Below are 17965 nucleotides of genomic sequence, written 5' to 3' on the forward strand. Positions count from 1 at the left end.
TATTCCACTAACTTGTGACAAAAAATAAAAACTTCCATGAACTCACTATGCCCATCAGCGAATACCTTGGGGTCTCTTCTTTCCAAAATGGGGTCACTTGTGGGGTAGTTATACTGCCCTGGCATTCTAGGGGCCCGAATGTGTGGTAAGGAGTTTGAAATCAAATTCTGTAAAAAATGACCTGTGAAATCCGAAAGGTGCTCTTTGGAATATGGGCCCCTTTACCCACCTAGGCTGCAAAAAAGTGTCACACATCTGGTATCGCCGTACTCAGGAGAAGTTGAGGAATGTGTTTTGGGGTGTCTTTTTACATATACCCATGCTGGGTGAGATAAATATCTTGGTCAAATGCCAACTTTGTATAAAAAAATGGGAAAAGTTGTCTTTTGCCAAGATATTTCTCTCACCCAGCAGGGGTATATGTAAAATGACACCCCAAAACACATTCCCCACCTGCTCCTGAGTACGGGGATACCAGATGTGTGACACTTTTTTGCAGCCTAGGTGGGCAAAGGGGCCCATATTCCATAGAGCACCTTTCGGATTTCACAGGTCATTTTTTACAGAATTTGATTTCAAACTCCTTACCACACATTTGGGCCCCTAGAATGCCAGGGCAGTATAACTACCCCACAAGTGACCCCATTTTGGAAAGAAGAGACCCCAAGGTATTCGTTGATGGGCATAGTGAGTTCATGGAAGTTTTTATTGTTTGTCACAAGTTAGTGGAATATGAGACTTTGTATGAAAAAAATAAAAATAAAAAAAAATCAGCATTTTCCACTAACTTGTGACAAAAAATAAAAAATTCTAGGAACTCGCCATGCCCCTCAAGGAATACCTTGGGGTGTCTTCTTTCCAAAATGGGGTCACTTGTGGGGTAGTTATACTGCCCTGGCATTTTCCAGGGGCCCTAATGTGTGGTAAGTAGGTAAATGACCTGTGAAATCCTAAAGGTGCTCTTTGGAATATGGGCCCCTTTGCCCACCTAGGCTGCAAAAAAGTGTCACACATGTGGTATCGCCGTATTCAGGAGAAGTTGGGGAATGTGTTTTGGGGTGTCATTTTACATATACCCTTGCTGGGTGAGAGAAATATCTTGGCAAAAGACAACTTTTCCCATTTTTTTATACAAAGTTGGCATTTGACCAAGATATTTCTCTCACCCAGCATGGGTATATGTAAAATGACACCCCAAAACACATTCCCCAACTTCTCCTGAGTACGGCGATACCAGATGTGTGACACTTTTTTGAAGCCTAGATGCGCAAAGGTGCCCAAATTCCTTTTAGGAGGGCATTTTTAGACATATGGATACCAGACTTCTTCTCACGCTTTGGGGCCCCTAGAATGCCAGGGCAGTATAAATACCCCACATGTGACCCCATTTTGGAAAGAAAACACCCCAAGGTATTCAATGAGGGGCATGGCGAGTTCATACAATTTTTTTTTTTTTTTGGCACAAGTTAGCGGAAATTGATATTTTTAATTTTTTTCTCACAAAGTCTCCCGTTCCGCTAACTTGGGACAAAAATTTCAATCTTTCATGGACTCAATATGCCCCTCACGGAATACCTGGGGGTGTCTTCTTTCCGAAATGGGGTCACATGTGGGGTATTTATACTGCCCTGGCATTCTAGGGGCCCTAAAGCGTGAGAAGAAGTCTGGAATATAAATGTCTAAAAAATTTTACGCATTTGGTTTCCGTGAGGGGTATGGTGAGTTCATGTGAGATTTTATTTTTTGACACAAGTTAGTGGAATATGAGACTTTGTAAGAAAAAAAAAATAATAATTCCGCTAACTTGGGCCAAAAAAATGTCTGAATGGAGCCTTACAGGGGGGTGATCAATGACAGGGGGGGTGATCAATGACAGGGGGGGTGATCAATGACAGGGGGGTGATCAGGGAGTCTATATGGGGTGATAACCACAGTCATTGATCACGCCCGTGTAAGGCTATATTCAGACGTCCGTATGCGTTTTGCGGATCCGATCCATCTATCAGTGCATCCGTAAAAATCATGCAGACATCTGAATGGAGCTTTACAGGGGGGTAATCAATGACAGGGGGGTGATCAGGGAGTCTATATGGGGTGATCACCACAGTCATTGATCATGCCCCTGTAAGGCTTCATTCAGACGTCCGGATGCGTTTTGCGGATCCGATCCATCTATCAGTGGATCCGTAAAAATCATGCGGACGTCTGAATGGAGCTTTACAGGAGGGTAATCAATGACAGGGGGGTGATCAGGGAGTCTATATGGGGTGATCACCACAGTCATTGATCACGCCCCTGTAAGGCTTCATTCAGACGTCCGGATGCGTTTTGCGGATCCGATCCATCTATCAGTGGATCCGTAAAAATCATGCGGACGTCTGAATGGAGCTTAACAGGGGGGTAATCAATGACAGGGGGGTGATCAGGGAGTCTATATGGGGTGATCACCACAGTCATTGATCACACCCCTGTAAGGCTTCATTCAGACGTCCGGATGCGTTTTGCGGATCCGATCCATCTATCAGTGCATCCGTAAAAATCATGCGGACATCTGAATGGAGCTTTACAGGGGGGTGATCAGGGAGTCTATATGGGGTGATCACCACAGTCATTGATCATGCCCCTGTAAGGCTTCATTCAGACGTCCGGATGCGTTTTGCGGATCCGATCCATCTATCAGTGCATCCGTAAAAATCATGCGGACATCTGAATGGAGCTTTACAGGGGGGTGATCAGGGAGTCTATATGGGGTGATCACCACAGTCATTGATCATGCCCCTGTAAGGCTTCATTCAGACGTCCGGATGCGTTTTGCGGATCCGATCCATCTATCAGTGCATCCGTAAAAATCATGCGGACATCTAAATGGAGCTTTACAGGGGGGTGATCAGGGAGTCTATATGGGGTGATCACCACAGTCATTGATCATGCCCCTGTAAGGCTTCATTCAGACGTCCGGATGCGTTTTGCGGATCCGATCCATCTATCAGTGGATCCGTAAAAATCATGCGGACGTCTGAATGGAGCTTTACAGGGGGGTAATCAATGACAGGGGGGTGATCAGGGAGTCTATATGGGGTGATCACCACAGTCATTGATCACGCCCCTGTAAGGCTTCATTCAGACGTCCGGATGCGTTTTGCGGATCCGATCCATCTATCAGTGGATCCGTAAAAATCATGCGGACGTCTGAATGGAGCTTTACAGGGGGGTAATCAATGACAGGGGGGTAATCAATGACAGGGGGGTGATCAGGGAGTCTATATGGGGTGATCAGGGGTGATCAGGGGCTAATAAGGGGTTAATAAGTGACGGGGGGGGGGGTGTAGTGTAGTGTAGTGGTGCTTGGTGGGACTTTACTGAGCTACCTGTGTCCTCTGGTGGTCGATCCAAACAAAGGGGACCACCAGAGGACCAGGTAGCAGGTATATTAGACGCTGTTATCAAAACAGCGTCTAATATACCTGTTAGGGGTTAAAAAAAACACATCTCCAGCCTGCCAGCGAACGATCGCCGCTGGCTGGCTGGAGATCAACTCTCTTACCTTCCATTCCTGTGAGCGCGCGCGCCTGTGTGCGCGCGTTCACAGGAAATCTCGGCTCACGCGAGATGACGCCTATTGGCGTTAGTGTGACCTGGGAGCGCCGCAGAAATGACGCCTTTCGGCGTTAGCGTGACGGTAAGTGGTTAAGTTCCCAGTCCACACCTGAAAAGGCCCCTCTGCCACATAAGTAGACACTGGTGTTATAAATTGGATATGGTAGGTGAAGGGCCATGTTACACATCACATACCATCTGAATGGCAGCAACAGAGGGTGGACGAGGTAAGTATAAGTTATGCATGCGCAGCCCAGGGGAAATTGCTTTTTGCTCTGGAAAAACCCTTTAAGGATATGTTGACCAAGGACAACATCTGCATGGAGTTTGTATGTTCTCCCCGTGTTTGTGTTGGTTTCCTCCGGGTTCTCCGGTTTCCTCCCACACTCCAAAGACATACTGATAGGCTACTTTCACACTAGCGTTTTGATTTTCCGTTTGTGAGATCCTTTCAGGGCTCTCACAAGCGGTCCAAAACGGATCAGTTTTGCCCTAATGCATTCTGAATGGAAAAGGATCCGCTCAGAATGCATCAGTTTGCCTCTGTTTTTTCTCCATTCCGCTTTGGAGGCGGACACCAAAACGCTGCTTGCAGCGTTTTGGTGTCTGTCTGACGAAATTGAGCCAAACACACAATGTAAGTCATGGGGGACGGATCCGTTTTTTATGCCACAATAGAAAACTGATCCGTCCTCCATTGACTTTCAATGGTGTTCAAGACGGATCCGTCTTGGCTATGTTAAAGATAATACAAACGGATCCGTTCTGAACGGATGCAGACGGTTGTATTATCTGAACGGATCCGTCTTTGCAGATCCATGACAGATCTGCACCAAACGCGAGTTTGAAAGTAGCCTTAGATTGTGAGCCCCATTGGGGACGGTTGGATGCTGATGTCTGTAAAGTGCTGTGGAGTATAGTAGCGCTTTATAATGAGCAAAATAAATAAATGTTTACAGCATATTACAGTCCCAGCAAATGGATGATTTTACAAAATCTCATCCACATGCTGCAGAAAAAAGTTGACCCGTGGTGCAGGTTTTAAATCCACAGATTTCACCCATTACACTGCAAATCTGCAAAATCCATGACAAATCTACATGTCACACGCGCGCAGATTCGTCGTGGAAAATCTGCTGCGGAAATCCATCCCGCTGTAACTTACAAAAGAAAAAACTATGGAGGGATTTGTGAGACTGAAGTGTCTACGTTGCTTATAGCAGCCGATCACTCTTTTTTAGATTCTCCCCATTGACGGTACATACGGACGATCACTTGGCCGACAGCTCTTGAAGGTGTATGGGCCCCTTTAGGCAGTTTTATAAATCTGCCCCTATGACTATGAAATCAGACAACACATTTGTGAATGGTGCAAAATATTACACCATATGTCTCCAGTCGTATCCATTATGTGACCATCTATCGTGGAACAGAAATTGATGATTTGGTCATTTCATTGGTCGTTGGATCATTTCTCAGAAACTGCCTTTTTTAGATCCCAAACCAAACGTGAGATCAATAAAAGTAATTTTACGAGCCTCCAATTAATCTAAAAGACATCAATTCTTTGCAATGACAGCATTTATTCAGTACTGGGGTCAGAAACAGTCCATATTCACAAATTATAACCTCACCAATCCTCTGCCAGGACGCCTAGTGAAATAAATCCTTCAGACTGAACACGCCTTACCTGACTAGTCTAAAATACATGCATTGTGGTCCAGATTGTCCATCATCCCACCATGTCTAGTGATGATACATCCTATTTATAGAATAAGCGCTACAGTGGGCTATCATGACCCACTTGACAGTATGGAGACTTCATCCGTCCAAGCAAACCAAGTATCTGTTTCTGACCTAACTCTTGCCATTGCTTCAGTCTGTATTACACCTACTGATTTTTGGCAGATGATCGCTAACAACAGGTCCTATGAATGCTCATTAGCGATCATCTTGCAGTGCAATGCTGTTGCTGATTGCCCGATGAACGAGAAAACACTCTTGCATCGTGTAATCCAGATCTTTCAGGACGCTGAAAGATCAGCATTTGCCGGCAGCAGATTGTGCTGTCTAATTACGATCTGCTGCCGGCAAACCATTGAACAGCGATAGCATAATGATCACTCCTCCCCATGCTGCGGAGTATATAGCTGTATGTATTTTCATGGGTGTTACCACGATAACATAGATGCAGTGAGGGAAGATGGCCCTGCAAATGAGACAACTGTAGGCAAAGGCTGCAGGGGTGACCGGCAACAAGGGTTAGAACTAGAGTAGAGGGAGTCTCCCTACCCACCAAATTGCCAGAAGAGCACTGTGTCCCAGAGAGGAAGTAGTAGGGCCTGAAGACACGCCAACAGTCTGGTCGGTGCATCAGCCCATGGGAACACTGGAGATGCAGGCGGAGTAATTCTGTGGACAAGTGTGACAACTGCTTAAAAAGCCATCCCTGCCATGTACTCTCACGTGGTGGAGAACGTAGGCAACTCCTTGCAATTTTTTCTATGTGGCGAAGTGCACGCCACTGTGGACACCTGGAGCAGCTGTTATGGGCAGTACATGTCTTTCATGGCACACTGGGTCAATGTTTTTTGCAGCAAGGCAGCACCAAAGCAACAAGGCCAAATTCTATTGACACCTCCATGTTTGTGTTGGTCTGATTCCCACTTTAGGCGATTATCCGCCTCCTGGACGTCCTCCTCCATGGATATTCATGTTGCCATATCATGTTAAAGCTGGTTGGCCTGGTAGAGAGTAGCCACACAGCTGATCACTATCACTCTGACGTTATTTGCTTAAAAGGAAGACGAGAGGAGAGAAAGAGAAAACATTTGTAAAAACAAATGTAAAAACGAGATGACGAAAAAATCTAAAATAAATAAATAAATGAGTCTTAGGACTTAGGGATGAGCGAACCCGAACTGCAAAGTTCAGGTTTGTATCGAACTTTGCAAGTTCGGGTACCCGGACCAGAACCCAGACTTTTTCACTGGGGTTCGGGCGATTTATGAATTACTTTATTATTTTCCGTTATAACATGGTTGTATTGGAAAATACAGTCACAGAAAATAATGCACTATAATAATAGATGCAAGCATAACATATGGACTAAGCCCTCACTCTATTGATAAAACCTGAGACACTTGGTCAATACATTTTGATCAAAACACATCTAAGCCCACCTACCAAGCGACAAGGTGGTCACAGTTCAGGCGGGTCCTACGCTAAACCTGCCTATGCCGTTATACATTTATGTTCAGGAGCACAGACCCCGCACATATAGTGTGTTGCTCCTAGTTACCTCCATGTGAAGCAGCACTTGTCTTGAAGGACTGGCACCTTCATTTGTGAATACGCTCCTATTTTGGGAGTAGCATTCATGTGCACTTTTGCCCCACCTATCTAATAGGCGACCTTGATTAAGGTGGTACTGTACATATAGTTGTGTGTGCTCCTCCTCCCACCGGTGGCTGTTGCACATGGAGGTAACTAGGACCCGCCTGAACTGAGACCACCTTGTCGTTTGGTAGGTGGGCTTAGATGTGCTTTGATCAAAATGTATTGACCAAGTGTCTCAGATTTTATCAATAGAGTGAGGGCTTAGTCCATATGTTATGCTTGCATCTATTATTATAGTGCATTATTTTCTGTGACTATAAACGTAGCCATGTACATCCGCAACATTCATTATCATATCGTGCAGGATGTTTTATATATTTTTTTCCGTGATTTGTTTATGTTGGAAAATAACATAATACTTAAGATGAAATGCAAAAGGGACACCTTTGACTTTGGGTCCCCATTGACTTCATTGGGGTTTGGGTTCAAGTTCAGGTCAAAGTTCGGGACCTGAACTTGACCCGAAGTTTTGCAAAACCTAGCGAACCTGAACTTCCAGGGGTCCGCTCATCACTACCAATTTTCAGTTGATTGGAGCATATTTGATTCTTATAGAATCGATTCTGACACGAATCGAGATTTTTGAAAATTCAAGTCAGTCGGACATGAAATGAAGATCCAAAGAACCTGTAAGGTGAGTCACCTACACTTTACAAAGCTACGACATGTGCTGGGAAAGTATCACTGTTATGGCTGTATCCAATAGCTGTCATTGTTATGGAGTCCTTATGTCTGTCACTCATATGGAGGCACTGTTCTAGGCAGCCTTATGAGAGATAGTGACTGGCATAAGGAACACTCTCTACTCAATGCTGATTCCAGTAGATCTATTGTCTGCCTGAAATCCCAAACTTAGGTGATGACAAACTGGACAGTTGGCCTTAGTCCTCAATTCTTAGGGGTACTGATGAACCCCCTTCACTGTCTTAGTCCATTAGGGAATTTCAGGTTAACTGTTTCTCTATCCTAGACCCCCAAGGGTATTAAAATGATGGTAAGCGTTTTTTATTAGCCATGGCCACATTGTGGTCACCTCAAGCTTGTGAGCACGGTCTCAGGCTCTGTGGTTAGAACTGGCTCCTAGGTTCAAATCCGACCATGATCACCATCTGCATGGAGTTTGTATCTTCTCCCCGTGTTTGCGTGGGTTTCCTCCGGTTTCCTCCCACACTCCAAAGACCGATTGGGGACAGCGTGAGGCTAATGTCTGGAAAGTGCTGCAGAATATAGTAGAGCTATATAAGTGCATAAAATAAAATAAAAAATAAAAATATATGTGCATGCAGTTACAGCTTTTATTATCACCCCATTGGTCTGCATAGGGTTGCAATCTCGAAGAAATGAGACTACAAAGCCAAAACTGAGGGGATGGTGTGGATTTTGCCCATATGATTTCACCTGGTTGGTGTAGTATCTATATGTTATATATAATTTCATACCAGTTGAAAACCACAGAAATAACCTTTTTAAACCCGACTCGAATATGTTATTTAACTTCCCCCTAGCCTCCTGCATCATTACATTTCCAGCAAGAGATTGGTACGCAGCTCGTCTACTTATCCCATATTGTGTTGCTTTCTGCTGCCATCAATATGGTATGTTGGTGAGTGGATGATGGGGGGAGGGTGCATTCAAATCCATTTGATGTCTGCACAATGCCAGCTGAATGCACAAGTACTGTAGCTCAGACAGGTTCCCAATGCTGCGCACTGCTGGTGTTATGTGGATTTAACACCTGGTGTGCTGGGAGCATTCATGCCACCTCCTCCCATGTCTCAGCAGCTGAGCTGCTACAGATCGGTAATTATAGGGTTTCTATGAAAAATTGTTGCCAGAAAGAGGCATGTTCACACCATATGTCCTGTTTAGCATTAAAGACGGTCATGGATGCACAGTTTTCTTTCAATGCAGACGCTTTGTAAGAGATGTGCACCTCCTAAGGCGTGGGCACATGTTGTAAGATCTGTAAGTATCTCAGGGCCACAGAGAGATAATGACATCTTTGGCTCACCCAGGTCACTGTGGGCCCTCAATATGTCTGGTGCAGACACGGGTCCTGAAGTTGTAACCATATAGCTGTCCGTGCAGCTGCCATGAGGCCCTTGGAGAGAGGAGAATCAGTCCTGGTTGGTCGCATCCCCTTGAGTGACGAGAACCTGTGACGGGCTCCCCTCTATGAAGGAACAGCATTGATTGCAAACAATGGGTTGGGGGATTGTCCTAAAATGTTGAGGAAAAGGGGAAAATTGGTGATTTTCTAGGGAGCTCTGCTGATTTTTAGCACTGGGGCCATAGGTTCAAATGTATAGACAGAATATACTGTCGATGGAGGCCTTAGAGCCTGGTCTCCTGGCTCTAAGGCCTCCACATGGACACCTCTACAATAAGAAAATATAGTGTATCAAACAAAGCTTAAAGAGGACCTTTCATAGATTTTTTTTTAGTTTAATTAAATACCTTTCTTTGCCGGGTATCCCCCGCTGATGCTGCCACCCTGCCGTTTTTTTTTTTAAATATCGCTTGTATCCCGCTGTTCCCTCCTGCTGTTTTCCTGCCCAGTATGTTAATATTGAGCATCAGTACAGGGAGGAGGAGACTCTAGGGTTTCTCAAGGGGCGTCTCCTTTTCCCTGGCTGTGACGCTCTCCGCTGTGATTGGATCGCGGCACAGCCAGGGAAAAGGAGACGCCCACTGAGAAACCCTGGAGTCTCCTCCTCCCTGTACCGATGCTCAGTATTAACATACTGGGCAGGAAAACAGCAGGGGGCGTACAAGCGATATTTTTAAAAAAAACAGGCAGGGTGGCAGCATTAAACTAAAAAAAATCAATAAAAGGTCCTCTTTAATAAATTAATATCCCCTCCAATGTCTTTTCCTTATCTATTTAGGAACCTGAGCTACTGCAAAAAAAAAGAGTAAAACATTATCAATTATATTAAATTGTTAAGATCCTCAGAAACCATCTAAATGTACCTGAAGAAGTATCACGGTGCAATTTCTCAGAGTTAGTAATTTTATCTATAAATAGTGGCAGATGATGCAGCATACAAATTCATGTCCATCTTTATGTATATTTTGCCACCTTTTCGTTGCTCCAATTTATCTAAGATAAAAAAGGACACTTTTGTGTATACAGCTCCGATACAGATCTATGAGTCTCCGTGGTTACAGACTACGAACAAACCTTGTGTAGTCTGATCCAGCAGTTGTATGTTACTTTCTTCTTTTATCTGTGTCCTTTTTTGTAGGGTATATACAGTAATGTATAGTATAGTATACATTACTGAAGGATCATCACACCTTACAGGTTTCGTGCAGGTGTCTCAAGAAATGCTTAAAAGGAGATGCACATCATTGTCATTTATGACATACCTTGTGGGCATGTTTTTACAGCAGTTGTTGCCCCTGGGGCAGTCAGATGAGCCATGACCATCCTAATGTTTCTGCTGCTGTGGCCACTGCAGGGAATATGCAGTATTACATTCAGATGATTTAATACATGGACAGCTCAAGTCTACCACAAAGGCAGATACTCATAGAGAGTGGCTCTCCGTTCAGGCTAATAGAGGGGGTCCCAAGCAGGCTTGAGGGGGGTACCACTATGGTGTCTATATTCCCCAATAGGACATATGAGTAGGGGTTGTCTTCATAAGACAACCCCTTTAAATGTCTGATACAGTAGGTGTGTGTGTTCAAAGACTACCCACTCTCTTTATGTAACTCCTATAGACTTCAGTGGAGTACATGTAGATGTCATTGGCTGTGACATGGGGTGCCAAAGGGGCGACCTGCAGCTATCTGGGATTTGTGGTATATCCAGTAGCATAAATTCTTTAGATGGAGTACTGTTTAAGGTAACCACTTGACTGGGGCTTTTAAGAGGCACATGTGGCAGAGACACTTTTGGGTACACATTGGTGGCTGACATGTACTGTTACTTTCAGATCCAGTCAAAAAAGAAAGTGTACATACGTTAAGAGCGTCCATCAATGTTCTGCTGGTTACACAAAAGATTTTTACTCTTCTTTCTTTACACTATAGTGCCATCAAAATATTTGATGGTTACAGTTTATCATGCAAGGGACAGAAGCTTAGTGGTTGCAGTGCACCCTAGGTGGTGCTAGTACACTTGTTGGTTGCTGACTAGAATGTTCAAGAATATTACTTGAACAGGTCACCATTGGCCTCAGTACGGTTTTACCTGTACACAGTACTTTTAGTACTTTACCTTGAAGAGGGTCAGTACTATACCTGGCCCTATTCCAGAAAGCCCTACCTTATTCAACCTCTCCAACAACTTCTGTTTAGTCCACCACAGGATCAAACCACCCAGGCCACACCAGAAGCATCAGGGCATCCAACCTTCTGATGTCACACAGGATTGAATCTCACACCAGCATAACCGCCTTGGATCTCTTTAAGCCTACATCTCCCTCATCCCGAGATCACTCCCCATAGCTGACCCCTCCCAAAACTGACATTACTTTTTTTTCTCATGCTTCTTCTGTGACATAGCAAGGGTTATCTCTGCAAACTGTTTCTTCACGCAGTTAGCATTTCCCAGTCCTTTTCTCTAAAACAGTTATCTTGGTCATCTCACCATGTGCCTCCAGTGGGGTTCTGCAAGCCTTGCTAGAAGATATTACGATGACACCTCTTGCCTTATTAGTTTCTGAAGTGCATTCCAGGTGACACACTATGCAGTGTCTCCACAGGTCTATTGTCACACACTCCGGCCTCCAGCCCACCACCTCTTTTGTGATGAACAAGCGACTATCGACTCCAACCCACAGTACTCAAGACACTCCAGCCCCCAGATCACCAATGCACCTCTGATGGACCAGCCCAGAACTAACAACCACATAGGCCAATATCAGGTCTTCTAGGCTCCTCTGAGGACTCATCTGCATACAGCCCATTGGGTCTAAGTTACTCACTTTTATCAACTCCTATTAGCATTGGCTCTTCTTTGGACTACACTCACGTTGGCACCCATTCTCTTAGCAGACAGCTGGGAAAACAGTCATCCTCACTGCCAGCTATCGTGGCAGGACATACTGATGCCACAGAATACCTACTTTGTGAAAAATAATACAAATAAACATAACATACATTACACTTACATTATATATACAAGGCCCCAATCAGAAAAAAGGGTATGTCCATATGAGATGTATTTAGGCACTCCACAAAATCCTCTACAGATTATACCCAACATTACACCATTGGCAGGAAAAAAATATGTTGTCATCACTTATGAGTCTTGGACCCTTTAGTTCTCCAGACCCCTCAGCCTCAGGGCCTATTGACACGACTGTAATGGCTCCCTGCCCGTATTGCTGACCGCAAACTATTGACTTGAATGGGTCCGCGATCTGCAGGATACAGAGAAAGATGGGGCATAGCTTATCTTTTTCAGAGTTGAGGCATGGATCGGAAACACTCGGAAGCGTTTCTGTGGGCTTTCTGATCCGTTCTTCCACACCGCAAAAGATATGACTTGTTTTGGGGTTCACAGCACTGGAAATGGCCCTTAGACCGTTCCAACAGCGCCATTTAGAGTGACCTACATACTCCATATTAAAATACAGTGCACACGTAGTGCAATACCACCAAAAAGATAAATCGACCAAGCTGTTTTAATTACCGTATATACTCACAAAATAAAATGAATTAAAAGTATGCAAAAAGCAACATTGTGCTGCATAACAAACTTCTCATCCGACACTGGGTTTCGCCACGCAGCCTTCTTCGGTGTTCTCGGCACATATCTAGAAGCCACTGGTATGTGAATCTGGCTAACTGCTACCTTGCCGCATGAAGCACTTGTCTTCTTGAAATAAAGAAGCAAATGAACCATTGGCGAGTGCTGCCTATTTTTTCTTCATCTCAGTTTGCAACATATCTAGAAGCACCTGGGCAGAGCTGAAACGTAATTAACGACACACTTCTCACTTCACTGTAGTTCTGCGCAGCAAACAAGATGAATCTCTCATTATATTCACATATACTCCCTACGACAGCTCTGCCGTGAAATTGTAAAATACCATTGAGCTGTCCTACACTATACCTGCAGTGTAAATATCTGAACCTGCTTAGATAGAGGCAGCAAGTAATGCACATAAATATGGGAATATTGGTTCTAACATCAACTGTCTACAGATGTAATATCAGGAATGAATGCTATAAAATCTACCATGGGTGGTAAGCGCACCTCTGGACTGGAATGTTAAAAGAAACCATAATATCTTCATGTGTCCACATCAGAACGACGCCTATTCACAGTGAATTTGCAATGTAGAAATGGAAGACCGTTCCAGTCTAAAATATTTGTTAGTAGGGTGGCCATACGTCCGGTTTCCTGGCTCCCTGTCCTCCATCCAGCACAAGGCCTGAAGGACGCTAGGGTGTCCTCCTTGTCTGTGGCTCCACGCTCAGACAGCAGTATTCGCTCTGCCCCCTTTTCTCTTGCCAGAACTGGTACTGCAAGATGAGACGTGGCTTTAACTGGGAAAGGTATGGTCTGTTATGTCCTCTTTTTTGGGGTTATGCAAGTAGCCACCCTAATTGTTAGAGTGTATGTAACTCTCATGATATGAAATCCTGGGGTTCTGCAGTGCCCAGATATTCTGCAGGCTTCCTATGTGAGAGGTTGTCACATATAGTGGAAGAATTTTGCCTTGAGTGAAAGATAAAAAATTATGGCTGTTCCTGAATTTTGTCTTGTTTTTCAATAGAAAGAAATTAAGCTGCAATACCAAGCACAGCCATTATACAATGTACGGTGCTGTGCTTGGTATACTATGAAGAGGGTGCAGTACCCATCTGAGGACTGTGGCGTGTCTAGGGTGTTTGGCACATGGGGCAGGCCCTTTCTCTGGCACCCAATCCCCCCCCCCCCCCCCCCCGCCAATACTTTCAAAAATTGTACACCACAGTAGTATTGCCCTCATTTTACAACCTTCACAGTAGTTTTGTCCAGATATGTGCCCTCTCATGGTAGTTCTGCCCATATTGTGCCCCTTTAAGGTAGTTATGCCCTCACAGTACAACTTTCACAGTAGTTATGCCCACATTGTGCCCCCTTAAAGTACTTATCTCTTCATTGTTCCCCCTTCACAGTAGTTATGCCATATCTGTGTCCCCTTCACAGTTGTATTGCCCTCTTTGTGCCTCCCTCACAGTGGTAATGCCCTCTCTGTGGCCCTTTCACAGTAGTAATGCCCTATCTGTGCCCTCTTCACAGGTGTAATTCCCTCTCTGTGCCCACATCACAGTAATAATGCCCACTCAGTGCCCTATAACAGTTATGCCCACCCACTTCACAGGAATAATACTCTCTGTGCCACCTTCATAGTAGTAATGCCCATTGTGCCCGTTCATAGTAGTAATTCTCATTGTGCCCCCTTCATAGTAGTAATGCCCTCTTTGCCCCCTTCATAGAAGTAATGCCCATTGTGCCCCTTTCACAGTAGTAATGCCCATTGTGCCCACTTCATAGTTATAATGCCCATTATATCCCATTTATAGTAGTAATGCCCATTGTGCCCCCTCTACAGTAGTAATGCCCACTGTGCCCCCTTTGTAGTAATAACACCCTCTGTGTCCCCTTTATAGTAGTAATGCCCTCTGTGCCCCCTCCATGGTAGAAATGCCCTCGGTGCCCCCTCTGTTAAAAAAAACAAAAACACAGTAACTACTCACCTTGTACCATTTCTGAAGCTCACATACCTCTCTCCCCTGCAGACACAGATTGCTCTGCAGCACTGTGTGGGTGGAGTTTATGCAGATTTTTGCGCTGCAGGTTCCACCCACACAGGCCAGTAGCGCAATCTGTGTCTGCAGGTTGAATGGTGGAGCGGGGAGAAGTCTTCCTGGTTCACCAATCTCTGCACTGCCGGCCTGAAGGAGGGAGAGGAGCTCAGGGAGCTGAGCGGTCAGTGACAGGACCACAGCTCCCGGCAGTCCAGCAATGAGCGCTTACATCTCTGGGGCTGCCAGAGTCATTGCTTCTGGACTCTGGCAGCCCCCTGAGAGCCGGCAACCGGGGCGGACCGCCTCCCCACTTAGCACGCCACTGCGGCCGCTAACAACAGTTGATTGGCGGGGCTGCCAATAGTTAGAGCCTCACTGATTAGATATTGATGACCTATCCTGAGAATAGGTCATCAGTATAAAAGTCCCATAATAACCCCTTTAAGGTGTCTAAACATTAGACAGGATTAGTAACTCTGCTCCATTCTCCTCACTGGAGAAATAATCATGAGCTGGCATAGATCTGAGCCATATTTTATACCATTTTCTGGCATAATTGATAGTAAATCTGTTGGGCCCTAGTGACCAAGGCTCTGCTATGCCTCACCACTTTTCCAAAAATGTCAAGAGCGGCATATAATTGATAAAATTCACACATTTTTGTGCTAAATGTCACTTGCACAAAAATTGTGACTTTTCTATGCAACAGTTTTAGCACACCGACCCTAATAAATCCCCCCATAGTTATTAGTACAGGTACGTATGTCGATGCCTATGGTATAGAAGTATACACCTTTGCGATTATATTGTGCAGTTGTGTGGTGTCTTTAGTATGTGACCTTTTATTGTTGCAGCAGCACACTGGTCAGGTATGAGAGCTGCGTTGCGCTGGAGGCATGACACAATACTTTCCTATTAGCTCCCACAGCCATTGCACAGCATTGCACGACATGAAGCCTGTTCACATAGGATCAGTTTGTTGGTACTTATGGGATTTGTTGCTGTGCATTGCAGCTACAACAGTAGTCCCCATGTGACTTCTGCATTGTGGAGGATAGTGGCCGAACGCTGTCATTAGTGCTGTCACCTCGTGTCATTTCTAAAATACTCGTCTACACAAACCTTTCATTCTGAACTCCAGACTACGGGGGAATGTATAAAGCCCTATATTGCCGCTGTTCTGGTGTAAAAAAAAAAAAAAGAGTCACAAATTTGGGTACATTACATTTTTGTGCAAAAATTAGAGACTGGCCACTTTTGAAAAGTGCATGGGAAAGTGGGGGCGGTAAGCTGGGCAAGTAGGTGTGCGACAGGTTTATATGCGACTAAAAACTAAGGCTAATGCAGAATGTCCCCAAATCTATCCCTTATCAGGGGAGTCACCAGCATCAGGCATTCTTGGCCAAGTGCCCCGGGATGTTCAACTGCATCTGTGTCCTCAGGAGACAGATACAGGTGAATACCATGATGGAGTCCAGAGCTGCCAGCTCCATGCTTTGCCTTTCTTCCTCAATGGCCACTTCAGTTCTGCAGCCTATGAGACCCTGGGACAGGACAGGACTACATAAGCTGGCATGATGGGGTCATTACATCCGATTGACCCATGCAGGGATCCCATCCCAGCATTTCACAGGCTACAGACCTGAAGAGACTGATGGTCATGGGAAGGTGAGCAGTGATTTTTTTTTATTGTGGTACTATTGCTGTGTGGGGAATGTAGGGGGCACCATTACTGAGAGGGGGCACTGAGGGGATACCATTACTGAAAGGGGTGCTACAACTAAGAGGAAGAACTGATGGGACACCATTACTGAACGGGGGGAATAAGAGGACACCAATACTGAGAGGGGCACTATTATTAAGAGAGGAAACTGAGAGGACACCATTACTGAGAGGGGCCCTTAAGTGACACCATTACTGAGAGCTGGGAATTGAGGGACACCATTACTGAGAGCTGGGAATTGAGGGACACCATTACTGAGAGCTGGGAATTGAGGGACACCATTACTGAGAGGGGGACTGAAGTGACCCCATTACTGAGAGTGGAAACTGAGGGGACACCATTAAAGAGAGTGGCATAGGATGGCTAGGATACACCATTACTAAAAGGGTGCACTATTACTAATAGCTGGAACTGAGTGGACACCATTACTGAGAGGGGCACTTAAGTGACACCATTACTGTGAGAGGGCACCATTACTGAGAGCTGGGAACTGAGGGACACCATTACTGAACAGGGGGAATAAGAGGACACCAATACTGAGAGGGGCACTATTATTAAGAGAGGAAACTGAGAGGGCACCATTACTGAGAGGGGCACTTAAGGGACACCATCACTGTGAGAGGGCACCATTACTGAGAGCTGGGAATTGAGGGGACACCATTACTGAGAGGGGCACTGAAGTGACACCATTACTGAGAGTGGCATAGGATGGCTAGGATACACCATTACTAAAAGGGTGCACTATTACTAATAGCTGGAACTGAGTGGAAAGCATTACTGAGAGGGGTACTGAGGAAGCACCATTAATGTAAGGGGGCACCATTACTATCTGGTGCATAATTACCGAGTGGCTAAAACGACGTACTATTGCTATGTGGGAGATTATGGTGGGTATTGTGTGAGGCTAAAGGGGGAATTATAAGAGTGTAAGAAAAGTACTGAAGTGAGGGGGGCATTATTACTTGGTTAGGACGCTAAGGAGGTACCATTACTGTGTAGGGCACTTATGGGAGCACCAAGTGGGGCAATATGACCATATGGAGTATGTACTGAGGCATATACTGTAGGTAATAATTAGTGTGGCAGGACCGTGTTTGTTCATTTGTGGGTGAAGTAAAATTTTGGATATAGGGTATAATAGGGGCAAAAGGGACAGCTTTGTGGGGTGACTGCTGTCACAACAAGTGCTCTGCTATGGAAGGTTAGGTGGAGTATAAGGAGACCTAATAACTTTGCGCCCCATTATCTACCCTTAGAATTATCAGACTGAAATGGCTGAAAAAGCTGTACCTTTATATAATTTACCATGGTTGTTTGGTTGTTCATGGTGAGGTTTTTGGGGGATTTTGGTGCCCTGATATTACTCAGTAGGTTATTTTGTATCTTTTTAAATGAGCTAGTAAGTTATGTTTTATAACCAGACTCTGATGGTGAAGGTCAAGTTAACCGCATGGTATGGTGTTGTGTATAGTTGTCATCTGCTATTTGGTC

Source organism: Bufo bufo, chromosome 2 (assembly GCF_905171765.1).
Source record: "Bufo bufo chromosome 2, aBufBuf1.1, whole genome shotgun sequence".
NCBI classification, from domain to species: domain Eukaryota; kingdom Metazoa; phylum Chordata; class Amphibia; order Anura; family Bufonidae; genus Bufo; species Bufo bufo.